Below are 12,168 nucleotides of genomic sequence, written 5' to 3'. Positions count from 1 at the left end.
CAAGCATGAGACTCAAGTCAGAGTGCAAAAGTGCCAATAAAAGATACTTTGCCCTAGAGAAGAATAAGGCAGGGTAGGGTGGCACTTAAGAGACTTACTGGTTCAGAGGCATAAACTGTTGTAGGTGACAGCCTGTCATCAGATGCCTCAGCATCTGATGAAGTAGACTGTCACCTATGAAAGTTTATGACCCTCTGACCTTAGTCTCTAAGGTGTCACCCTGCCCTGCAGAAGCCTGATTTATGACTAACATGGCTAAGTACCTCTCTAGAACAGTAGTTCGCAACCTTTTCTGTACCAGGACACATTTGTAAACATTGATGGCTAGTCCCAGCCCAGTGCCCCTCACTCCCAACCCACTGCCCCCTGCCCCAGCTCCCCAGAGCATTGGGCAGGAGGGTGAGAGTATGGGGCATAGGAGGGCCCCAAGCAGCCCCCTGCAGGCTGGAACTCTGCCAGCCAGCAAGGGAAAAGCCATGGTTTCCCAAATTTTTCTCCTTTAAAGGAGAATCCATTTTTAAAGTTTGTTCTCAACCCTTTCATATATTCTCATGACCCACTTTTGGGTCATGACCCACGGGTTGAGAAACACTGCTCTAAAGAAGCACAGACAGCTGTCTCCATTAACAGCCACATGGCCACTAACCTAGCTGGGGCTCCACCCACTGACAGCTTTGAAAAGCAAGACCAAGGCCTTGAACTGGCCACAGAAATGAGCTGGAAGTCATGAAAGGAACTGCAGCATATGAGTGAAGTCTATAAACTAACATATTTTCACATTTTTTCTTCAATAGTATAAAACTTGTTTCATGGGAAAGTGACAGTGATGATGCATAATTTGAGGCACCAGTCAAACATAACTAGTCATCTTGGTAATGTGCAGGGTAATCGCAGAAGGATCTACAGAATGAATCCCCATCTACTGCAGATCATATATATATATAATCTCTCTGACCCAGTGTGTGTAGAATGGTGCTGTCCATCTCACATAAGAGAAATCCCAACATTCACATCCCAAAACAACTTTTTGTTCCCCTTTATCTGAAGGATCCAGCTAAAGATTGATTTTTTTTTTTTTAAATTAACCTCCAGGGATTTGTTTTGGTAAGCTGTATCTTACAGTATTGTCTTTCTCACTTCTATCCATGCTTTTTCAGCCCATCCTCTGTCTGCACCTCATGCAAGCTTGCTGTGACAGCTGCAAGAGCCTTCTCTGATGCATATCTTTCCATTTGCAGCAGTTTCCCTCTGCTTCATCAGCTTGCCATCTGTCTTTAAATTACAGCTCAAAGTCTGTTTATACAGGTTGTGCAATACTCAAAATCACAAATCGTGTTGCCCTGAACTGGATTAGTCAGGATCTTCCTCAAGTGCCATGGTATTAAAGTTTTAGATACAACATCATAGTTGCTTGTTTCTAAAGGGAAGATACCAGAGGCATAACTGGACACTTGAGCACCCTGGACAGTAGCCACATGGGGCAGCATCAGAGGCTGCAGCAGCCCAGCTGTAGCCAGGCCAGCAACACAGCTGCTGTTATTTTTGAGCCCCTCAGGGCCAGTGCTCAGAGGTAGTACCCTGGTCACCCCCCTTCAATATGTTACTAGAAGATATTCTTAGGCTAAATTTTGCTCTGATTATCAGCATTGCCTGCAGCAGCAGGGGACTAGATTTAATAATCCAAGAGGTCCTTTCCAGTCCTATATTCACTTCTCTATGCATTAAGCAGGCCAGAGTTCTGACACTATAGATGCTGAGAGGCCTTTTTTCACAAGCAATAAACTGGAGATCAACAGCCATGAAAAATTAAAAAGCAGCTTTGATATGATGGTAAGGCAACAAGTACAAAGCACTTAAAACAAGGGCGTTGCTGGATACAAACTAAGAAGAAGTGAACCCTTAAATTATTCACTTCTTATCAGAGCCCTCTCTGATGTCACTATGCCACCCTTCAGATAGAGCAGCTCCAAATCAGGGACTATGCCCACAAGAAGAGACATCGCAAGAGAGCAGCAGACAGATCAGAAGCAACCTGGCCGGACAACAGAGAAAAGAAGGCAGGAGCTCATGAGGTCTCTTCTGGCCCTACGTTCCTATATGATTGATGGCCTCCTCTTAGGCAGATTTGAAGCCCAAGAGTTGTTCATGCTATTTATTTTGCAAGTAATATCTTTCACAGAATCCTTAAGCTGGAATTTCAGTTCTCCTTCTTGGGGAAGAAATACAACAGGTCAAGAAACTGCTCCCCAGGATCCTCACAATATACTCATGCATATCAAAGCTGCAAATGAAGTGGAGAACTCCTCTGCCCTAGCCAACTGAGAGATGAAAAAAACTGTTCAGTGGAAAAGAAGGGATCAGGAAGGGAACACTGATAAATGATGTCAGTGGTTCCTGTGCATCTCCAAAGGGCATGAAATTGAGAAATGTATAAATCCAAAGTTGAATAGATTTTGGAATGTACCTACTCCCTGACCTAGCACTCAGCAACCTATGCCCCTGCCATTTCACTTCCAGACCAGTCACTGTAACTTCCCCCTTCCCCAACAAACATAGCCCATAAAGTGGGATGAGGTGTCTCCCCTAGTACTTCATGCCTTCTTCAAACTGTCTATACATGTAACAATGGCCCAGATCCTCCCAACCCACACCAGCCTTCTACTAAGTTCTTACAATTTCTGGTTCTCGTTCTGGTCAGGCCAGGGCAGGAAGTGATGCACAGGATGGATTCAGTGTCTTTGGGGTTAGTGTTCTGGCATGTGGGAGATTCCAGTTTGACAGACTTGTTCTCAAGTGCCACAAAAGCATTGTATGAAGTGTTGTCAGGGAAGGGTGAAGAAAAAGTTACTTCCCAAAAAAACCTTTAGAGCTAAGCAGGAGACAGGATGGTGGGCTGCACAAGGTCCTTCCATACTAAGCACCAACACCATGATGAAGAGAGAATGGAAAATCCAGTTCTCATTAAGAGTCCATGCACAAAAAGTGGTAAGAAGAAGAGAGTGATGGGACGGTCAAGGGAAACACGGCATTTGAACTCTACCCTATAGGAGCCAATGATGTTTTATCTAGAGCAGCAATGGCCACCCTTCCTGGTGTGGCCACAGCTCTGCCAGCAGGTCTACTGACAGATCTACACCAGCTTCCTCATGACAGAAACTCCAGGGAATGCATCCCTATCAGGAGTGTTGCTGGCAGAGCTATATCAGCTCTGGCAGAACTCTGTGGCAAAGGCTAATACTACATCATTCCTTTCATACCAGTTAGTTAACTCTTGGAAACATAGTTATCATCAAATGGTTGTTCAGCAACCCTTGGGAGAAATGAATTTGGTGGGTATCTCCTTTGTTCTAAAGAAGATACATCCTCCTCACCAGAACTGCTTTCAGAAGAGGCGTTAATTAGGCCCTTGAGTTCACAGTATTTAAAAATGTACCCCCAAAGGACCAGGCAAAAAGGACAGATCTCCCCACAAGGAACACAAATTAACTGCACTGGTAAGAAATAAGGTAAAGGAATACCTACTCTATGAACAAGCAGATGATTCATACCTGGAACTGTCAACTCAGCACATTTAACCAGCAGGAAATTCACTTCACCCAGAAAGGACAGGAGTCTCCAACCACTGCAATCTAGAGTTCTCCCTGGCCTGGACCAAAAAGTATCAAATTCCAGCAGAACACATCTTGAAGGGCCCAAAACATGAGAAGAAACAGAAGTGCCCCCAAAGGGCTGCACAGCATGAGAGAGGAATCATTTTCTTCCAGCTAAGAGAAGCCAACTGTGAACACTACAGCTTACAACCGTAATAAAGGAAAGAGACACAGCAAAATCAAGAAAAAAGATGCCTTTTTTAAATTCAGGCAATGAAAAGGGATTCAGGAATACGAGTTCAAATCCTAGGTTTGGCACAACACCCTGTTTGATGTTGGTCAAGAGAGAGGTAGTTAGTTAGCTGTGTTAGTCTGAAGTTCGGCAGAGGACAGGGCAGTGTGGCAATTTACAGACTAACTCATTCAGAGAGGCATGAGCTCTGGTAGCCTACAGCTTACTTCATCAAATCCTATGACACCGGCCAAGTTACACACTCAATGGCTCATTTCCCTATATATAAAATGGGGAGAGGGATACCTCCTTCCCCCTGAAGTGTCACACGGATCATTTCTTCATGATTGAACTGATATCCAGCCCCTCTTTTGAGACTGCAAACAGCTGTGAAGTGTTAAGCAGGCTGTGGAAGAAACAGAAAATGCACAGGTTGCATTACTCCATTACTGTATTGATGAATTATTATTTCACACTAATAACCTGGATATACAGCATTCTCACTGGGCTACTGTTTCTTAACGTGCAGCAAAAGTTGTCTCAGAATGAATAGTTTAGACTCATGCAAAGAATACCTCTGAACTAGAGCAGACTAAGCCTTGCCAACTAGTCAGTAAAGGAAAAAAAGCAATCAGTACCAGTTAACAAGACAGCTCAGTGTTCAGTGGCTGTTGGGTTTCAAACTCCCAGCCTGGGTGACAGTGTCTTAGGTTTAGAGCAGCAAGTCATTTGTACTGACAGGTGCTCTGAGCTGATGCTTTAGAGTCTCTTTAAATTGGCCCCTCCATCTCTAACAGACAAATTCAGCCTAGAAATAGACTGCACTTCTAAGTAAGGGTCACTGGCCATTGAAATAGTCTGATAGGGATGTGATGGAGTCTCTGTCATTGGAAGTCTTCAAATAAAAGACTGAATGTCTTTCTAAAGATGTTCTTTGGCTTAGCTAGAAGTTAAGTGATACATGCAGGAATTACTGAAGGATCTGTTGTGTAGGAGCTCTGATGGTGTGATCATAATGTGCTTTCTAGGTTTAAAATTTAAGACAACCTGACTAACTTTCTAGGGGCTAAAGTACACTGAATGTTCCACACTGAAGAAGGGTGTCCAATTTAAAAAAAAATATCTCTCATGGTTCAGTCTCTTCTGCTCATTTTCACACCCTCTATCATAATTATACATTCTTGAATCACTAACAGGTTTCTTTCTCCTCCTGATTATTTATACCTCTGGCATAATTAAAAACTACAGCATTTCATACCTCCACCTTAAACATTTAGTCAAACTATAAATTTTACTTCTTAATTCTTGCTTCAAAATCAGTTATTCCAAATTTCTGACCAACAGCCAGACTTTTCCATTTTCCTTCTAATAGGTCAGTATCTTTCTGAACTGGATTTGCACCTGGAATATCCCCGGTACAGTCACAACAGAGCCAAAAGATAATAGCAGAAATTGAGACAGCCAGTTGACCATAGACAGTGACCATCCGCAACTGCACCCTAAGCAGAGAACATATCAAGTATTCAGCTTGTTACATTTAATCTTAGCCAAAAGCCCCAAGGGAAAGATTAGCACACTCCAGACTGGATTACATAATGCTTCTACCAGAGAAGCTCAAAAATTGCAGTGTATGGCAGCAAAATTTGTATCAAATTCATGTCTAATTTTCTAACCACTCTCAATCTTCATTCTTCCATATAGTCTTGTTTCCAAAATATCATTCTCCTACTGAATGCATATTTCCAGCACTTTTCCCCACATATACTAGAGGCACTGTTTTAAGTTAATCTGTCCTTAATTTTAAATCTCTCTAGGTCATCAGCTTTTGTAACCTGCTAATACATGCATTTTTCACTAACATTCAGCAGGAGTAAACAGAAAAATGGAAGATGTTAAACTAACTACTGGGCTTTCCCTAAGAGCTCTCTCTGCTACTTAATATTCTTCATTAATATTATGAAGCTTTGATCCCACAGACCATGTCAAATCAAAGTACACTGTAATTCATTTGAAGAAAAATAATTTGAGAGACTTCAGTCAATCATTTTACTAAACTTCAAATCCTGCTTCTACCAATTTCCCTTCAGACACCAATCCTGATATTCCATACAAGCAATGATCTAGTTAGGTAGGCCCAATTTGTCCTTTATGAACTTCAAAAAGGAACCTTCATCCGTACAGGCCCCAGCATCCAATTAAGCGAGACTAGGTTTAAACTAAACTATCTGCATATATTTCCAAGAGTGTCAATTTGAAAGATTTCCTTCTCCAAAAACATATATACACATAGTATATATTTACCCTTTGCTCATGGTCTAAAAAATCTGGAAGCAAATAGTTAAGAAATCTAACAGTGCCAGCAGTCGTATGCATTATCTCCATCATTTGCAATCACGCAGGCCTTAACTTCACTTCCAACTATACTAGAAAAAGATGGTGCCTGGTTGGGTTCTGTTCCTCCAAGCGCCCCCCTAATCCTTTTTGTGTTAAGCAAAACACCATCTGCTCTGGTGCTAATAACAGAGTAGGTGCGTGCTAGAGCTGATAGGACACATTAACCATCACACCTGGAAAACCTGAGTTGGGTTTTTTTTTCTTCATCACTGTGATAAAAACATGCAAGACCTATCCACCACATCAATATGTACAAGGTTTGCTATTATTAGTGCAGATAAGGCATCTTTTTGCTCTCCAAGGGAGACATTCTGGGATGCAACCAATGAGCTTGCATTTTTTTTATTAGATGTACAATGAGATATTAAAAGTGAACACAATACCAGGGTTCATTAAGTTAAAAAAGAATGTCATAGTTTTCCCAGTAACGCAACACAGTGAATGTGCAGGTTTGCTTAGGGAGGGGTAAGGTACGGTTATATTCGCTATCCCTCTTGCCACATCCAAGAAGGCAGAGTTAAGACTGCATGAGACCGCATTTATAATGCATTTTCAATGTATGACTCCGCATTTATAATGCATTTTCAATGAGACTCTGCCATGGCTTAGCCTGAACCTCTAGAAGCCGAGATGTGGGAAACAAAATGAAGCAACAAAAACTGGCTTCTCTCTGCTCATGCCTTTACCCGAGTCCTTTCCTCCTGGACCAACACAGGTGGAGCCAAACCCGCAGCTCTGGACAACACCCTGGTCCAAACACCCAGAAAGAGGGATGCAGCCAGCGGGGATGACAGAGGCAATATAGGGAATGAAGCCGGATCCTGACAGGGAGGGGACCTGCTTCCTGCTCCTCAGGTGAAAGGAAAAGGCGGCTGGGACCTCTCGGGGAGGAGGGGGCTCTCCTGGCCCCGTTTCATCAGCCTCCCTTAACCCCTCCGCTGCCGCGGCCGAGCTGCGGGGGGCGCCTCCAGCACGTGACAGCTCCGCCACAGCGGGGCACGGACCTGGGCCGCAGGTCGCCGCCACCAGCCCCTTCCCGGCCCTCAGCCTCCCCACAGTGACCTTGCCAAGGGCTCCCGGGGCATCACACCGCCCAGCCGGGGCACACCCCCCCCCCGCTTACCTGCGCTCCGGGCACCCGCTTGAGCACGCGCCCGGCCCCGTGTCCGCACGGGGGGCACACGCCCCTCCCCGCGCCCGAGACCCCGCCCCGGCAACCGCCCCCCACGCGCGGCGCGGCGCGGCGCGGCGCGGCGCGGCACTCACCGGCCGGCGCAGGCCTGGTCCCCAGCGATCGCGCCGCCCCAACCCGCGCGCCCAGTTCCGCATCCACAGCCCGGAGTGGAGAAGAGCGAACCACCGGCGCGGGGGAGAGGGGAGCGGAGCAAACCACTCCGCACCGGCCGCCGGGGGGGGGGCCGCGGCAAGCTCACAGCCGTGCGCAAAGTGGGGGCGGGAGAGTGCTTTGCGTGGGCAGGCGCAGGCGGGAGGCACTCCTGGCGTCGGCTCCCGCCCCTCTGTCTCCCCGCCCCGCGGGGTGCTGTGGCGGAGGGCGTGGCTGCGGCACCTGGCACTGGGAACACAAAGCCCAGCCCTGTGGCAGGCGCGCGCCAGACGCGGAGTTGGCCCGGGTGGTTTGGGCCCCTCCAGATGGGCACGTCGAGGCCAGATGCCGCACAGCCCTGCCTCCTGCCAGGTCACGCGTTTGGCGGGGTCCCGGCTCTGCCGGAGGGCAGGGGGCGCCTTGGGCCGCAACTGGCCACAGCTTCTGGGCCTGGCATCAGAGGAACCAGCCACAAAGTTATTACCCGTTTTTTTGTGGAATAACTTTGTGGCCTAGTCCTGGCTTGATGATGCCAAGGGGTGGCCAGGTTACAACCTCAGACATGATTATCTGGTTAAGCAGGCTGTAGGTGTAACGTGTGACAGTTGCCATATAGATAAAAATGAGTATCCAGTTGTAAAAGGAGTCAGCCAACTATAAAGTTAGTGCTTGAAAATGTGTAACAACTCTAGAGCTGGTTTCTAGACAGCTTTAATTTGAACATGTAGCAGGACCCATAGAAAGATGGGACTGGAAGGGACCTGAAGAGGTCATCTAGTCCAGTATTTCTCAACCTGTGGGTCATGACCCAAAAGTAGGTCGCAAGAATATATGAAAGAGTTGTGACCAAACTTTAAAAATGGATTCTCCTTTAAAGGAGAAAAATGGGGGAAACAATGGCTTGCCAGCCTGCAAGGACCCGCCAGTGCCCCACGCACCCACCTCCTGCCCCACACACAGCTGGGGGGCAGACAGTGGGTTAGGAGCGAGGGGCACTGGGCTGGGACTGACCGTTGCTGTTTACAAATGGATCCTGGTACAAAAAAGGTTGAGAACCACTGATCTCATCCAACCCTCCTGCTCAAGGTAGCATCATCCCTGTCTGAACAACCTTAGCCAAGCATTGGTCCAGTCTGCTCTTAAAAATTTTCAAGGATGGAGAGTTCACAACCTCTCCAGATAATCTATGCCCACATTTAGCCACCCGCATAGTTAGGAAGTCCTTCCTAATCTCCAAGATAAATTTCCATTATTGAAATTTAGGACTGTTGCTTCTTGCCCTGTCCCATGTAGCCACAGAGAACAGTCTGTCACCATCCTCTTTATAACCACTCTTCAGGTATTTGAAATTTGTTACCCAATCCCACTCCGTCTTCCCTTCATAGATTCATAGATGTTAGGGTCGGAAGGGACCTCAATAAATCATTGAGTCCGACCCCCTACATAGGCAGGAAAGAGTGCTGGGTCTAGATGACCCCAGCTAGATGCTCATCTAACCTCCTCTTGAAGACCCCCGGGGTAGGGGAGAGCACCACCTCCCTTGGGAGCCCATTCCAGACCTTGGCCACTCTAACTGTGAAGAAGTTCTTCCTAATGTCCAATCTAAATCTGCTCTCTGCTAGCTTGTGGCCATTATTTCTTGTAACCCCCCGAGGCACCTTGGTGAATAAAACCTCGCCAATTCCCTTCTGTGCCCCTTTGATGAACTTATAGGCAGCCACAAGGTCGCCTCTCGTCCTTCTCTTGCGGAGGCTGAAAAGGTCCAGGTTCTCTAGTCTCTCCTCATAGGGCTTGGTCTGCAAGCCCTTAACCATACGAGTGGCCCTTCTCTGGACCCTCTCCAGGTTATCCACATCCCTCTTGAAGTGTGGTGCCCAGAATTGCACGCAGTACTCCAGCTGCGGTCTGACAAGTGCCCGATAGAGGGGAAGTATCACCTCTTTGGATCTATTCGTCATGCATCTGCTGATGCACGATAAAGTGCCATTAGCTTTTCTGATGGCTTCGTCAGACTGCCGACTCATGTTCATCTTGGAGTCCACTAGGAGTCCACTAGGACTCCAAGATCCCTTTCCACTTCCGTTCCACCAAGCAGGTAATTGCCTAGGCAGTAGGTATGCTGGACATTTTTCCTCCCTAGGTGCAGCACTTTGCATTTCTCCTTGTTGAATTGCATTCTGTTGTTTTCTGCCCACTTGTCCAACCTATCCAGGTCTGCTTGCAGCTGTTCCCTGCCCTCCAGCGTGTCCACTTCTCCCCACAGCTTTGTGTCATCCGCAAACTTGGACAGAGTACACTTCACTCTCTCGTCCAAGTCACTGATGAAGACATTAAAGAGTATCGGTCCAAGGACCGAGCCCTGCGGGACCCCACTGCCCACACCCTTCCAGGTCGATACCGACCCATCCACCACAACTCTCTGGGTGCAACCCTCTAGCCAATTTGCCACCCACTGGACTGTGTAGTCATCCAAGTCACAGTCTCTTAACTTGTTCACCAGTATGGGGTGGGATACCGTATCGAAGGCCTTCCTGAAGTCTAAGTATACGACATCCACCCCTACTCCTGTGTCCAGGCGTTTCGTAACCTGGTCATAAAAAGAGACTAGATTAGTCAGGCATGATCTGCCTGCTACGAACCCATGCTGGTTTCCCCTCAGCATAATTTGTCTGGCCGGGCTCTCACAAATGTAAGCCTTGATAATTTTTTCAAAGACTTTGCCAAGGATGGAGGTGAGACTGACTGGCCTATAGTTGCCCAGGTCCTTATTCCTCCCCTTCTTGAAAATGGGGACCACATTGGCCCTTTTCCCTTCTTCATACTAAAATAATCCTGGTTTTTCCCAGCCTCTCTTTGTAAAGCAGGTTTCTTAGACATCTAGCTTTTTTTTTTTTTTTTTTTTTTTTTTTTTTAGTACTGGACCCCTTCCAGTTTGTCCATGTGCAGTGCCAAAGACTGGACACAGTACTCCAAGTGAGGCCTCACTGATGCAGAATAGAACTGAAGAATCACTTCCCTTGACTTGCAGGCAACACTTCTGCCAAAACAACCTGGTATGCTATTGTTTTCTTTGCAGCAAGAGCACACTGTTGTCTCATGTTCCCAGTCATTGCCCAGTATTTATTTGGGCATATGATTATTCTGTCCTAAATACAGGGGTTTTCGTGTGTCTTTTATTGAATTAGATGAATTTCAGACTGTTTTTCTAGTTCATCATGGTCATTCTGAATCCTAATCCTACCCTCCAAAAAGTGTCTGCAACTCTACCCAGCTCAGCATTTCCTGCAAATTTCCTGCCCTACTGCTGCCTATATTGCCCAACCCAACTCCTCCTGAGCCGCTGGAGGCAGGAGGTGGGGCTGGGCTGGGCACTGCTTCTCCTGCCTCGGGTATAAATCAGCCAGGGCCGGGTGGGGTGGGGGGAGAGCGCTGTTGTGAGTGCAGGCTACTCACATGTGTGTGTATGTGTGTGGCACCCCACTGATCGCAGCACCCTGGGCAGTTGCCCACATCACCCTGCCCTAAAGCCAGCTCTGAGCATATGTATTTTTCTTCTCCGCTTGAATAAATTCACTGATTTGTACACTCTTGAACAGGGGTGGAGCAAATAGAACATCTGTCTGCCCATTTCAATTCATGAAGTGGCTCACAACCCAGCCAGCCCCAACATTTTCCAGCAGCTATATAATTGGCTGCAGAAATTGATAAGGCTGTGGGTGCTGGTGCTGGAAGCAGTAGTCGGGTGGTCATCAGGATGACCAACTGCTCATACAGCTTCTGCTGCATTTGGTCATTGGCCCTTATCTCCTGGTTGCACTTGAGGAAAATATAAAAGAGTTTCATCCTCCCCTCTCTGATGCTTCAGGTATATTTGTCTAACTGTGAACATCATGCAACATGTCATCACTGATCCTCTTTTCTATTCCTATGCAGTGTGAGGGTTCTGTCTTCAAGAACCTGGTGCTGTGGGTATGGTTTTGCTCAAGTAGAAGTCCCTTCCAGGGAAAGGAAAAAGCTGATTATTTGTTGTCTATTGGGGGCAGAAGGATTTTCATTCTGTATCTGTTCAATGCATTATTGAGCTGGGGTACTTGGTTACTCTTTATACTCTAATGTTGGCCTGTTCTTTTGTTCCTTCTAGCCAGGCACTCCGACCAGAGATACAATTTGTGGGGAATTTTGATTTTAATTATTTACAAGCAAACTTTTGTGTGTTGTGGCTGTGTGTGAAAGGGGGTTGGGTACTAGTAACAGCACAGAATTTAATATTATTTCAGGTCAGGGCGGGCTCTGAGGATTTTAATCCACTGGGAATCCCTGAGTAAAAGACAAACCAACCTTCAAAAATACTGCTAGGAAGCTATCTATTTATAGAGGGGTTTTTTAGCACCTGCCAACTGAACAGCACATGGAGAAACAGAAAGAACTATGGAGTCCCAAGGCTGCTGTTTGAAATGTGCCCTGCCTGGTAATCTTGTTAACAGTCTTAACTTTCTTTTGCATGAAAAAAGAATTCAAAACCATCACTTGCATGGAACAGGGGGGATGCTGAATAAACATTAACAGGATGCTGAGCCAGGATGTAGAGGTTTACTAACAGCAAGAGTGATGCCACAGCCCTGATGGTG

At 46.5% G+C, this 12,168-nt stretch overlaps 1 protein-coding gene across 23 annotated transcripts in view; it reads right to left on the bottom strand.

Annotated features, from left to right (window-relative positions):
• The window catches only part of MADD (MAP kinase activating death domain), a 123,488-nt gene extending 115,802 nt beyond the window's left edge, over window positions 1–7,686 (bottom strand). For 11 of the 23 annotated variants that reach the window (XM_059722841.1, XM_059722845.1, XM_059722840.1 and 8 more), the window contains exon 1: window positions 7,483–7,684. The gene's annotated coding sequence lies outside the window, so the exon portion shown is untranslated. Of the gene's footprint in view, window positions 1–7,339; window positions 7,424–7,482 lie in introns of those variants that run through there. The other 12 variants (XM_059722835.1, XM_059722838.1, XM_059722837.1 and 9 more) reach the window with 4 other exon arrangements.
• Between the last annotated feature and the right edge of the window lie 4,482 nt (window positions 7,687–12,168).

This window comes from Alligator mississippiensis, chromosome 2 (genome assembly GCF_030867095.1).
Source record: "Alligator mississippiensis isolate rAllMis1 chromosome 2, rAllMis1, whole genome shotgun sequence".
Lineage (NCBI taxonomy): Eukaryota > Metazoa > Chordata > Crocodylia > Alligatoridae > Alligator > Alligator mississippiensis.
The sequence above is the reverse complement of the archived record's forward strand: the minus strand, read 5'-3'. Positions and strand labels throughout refer to the sequence as shown.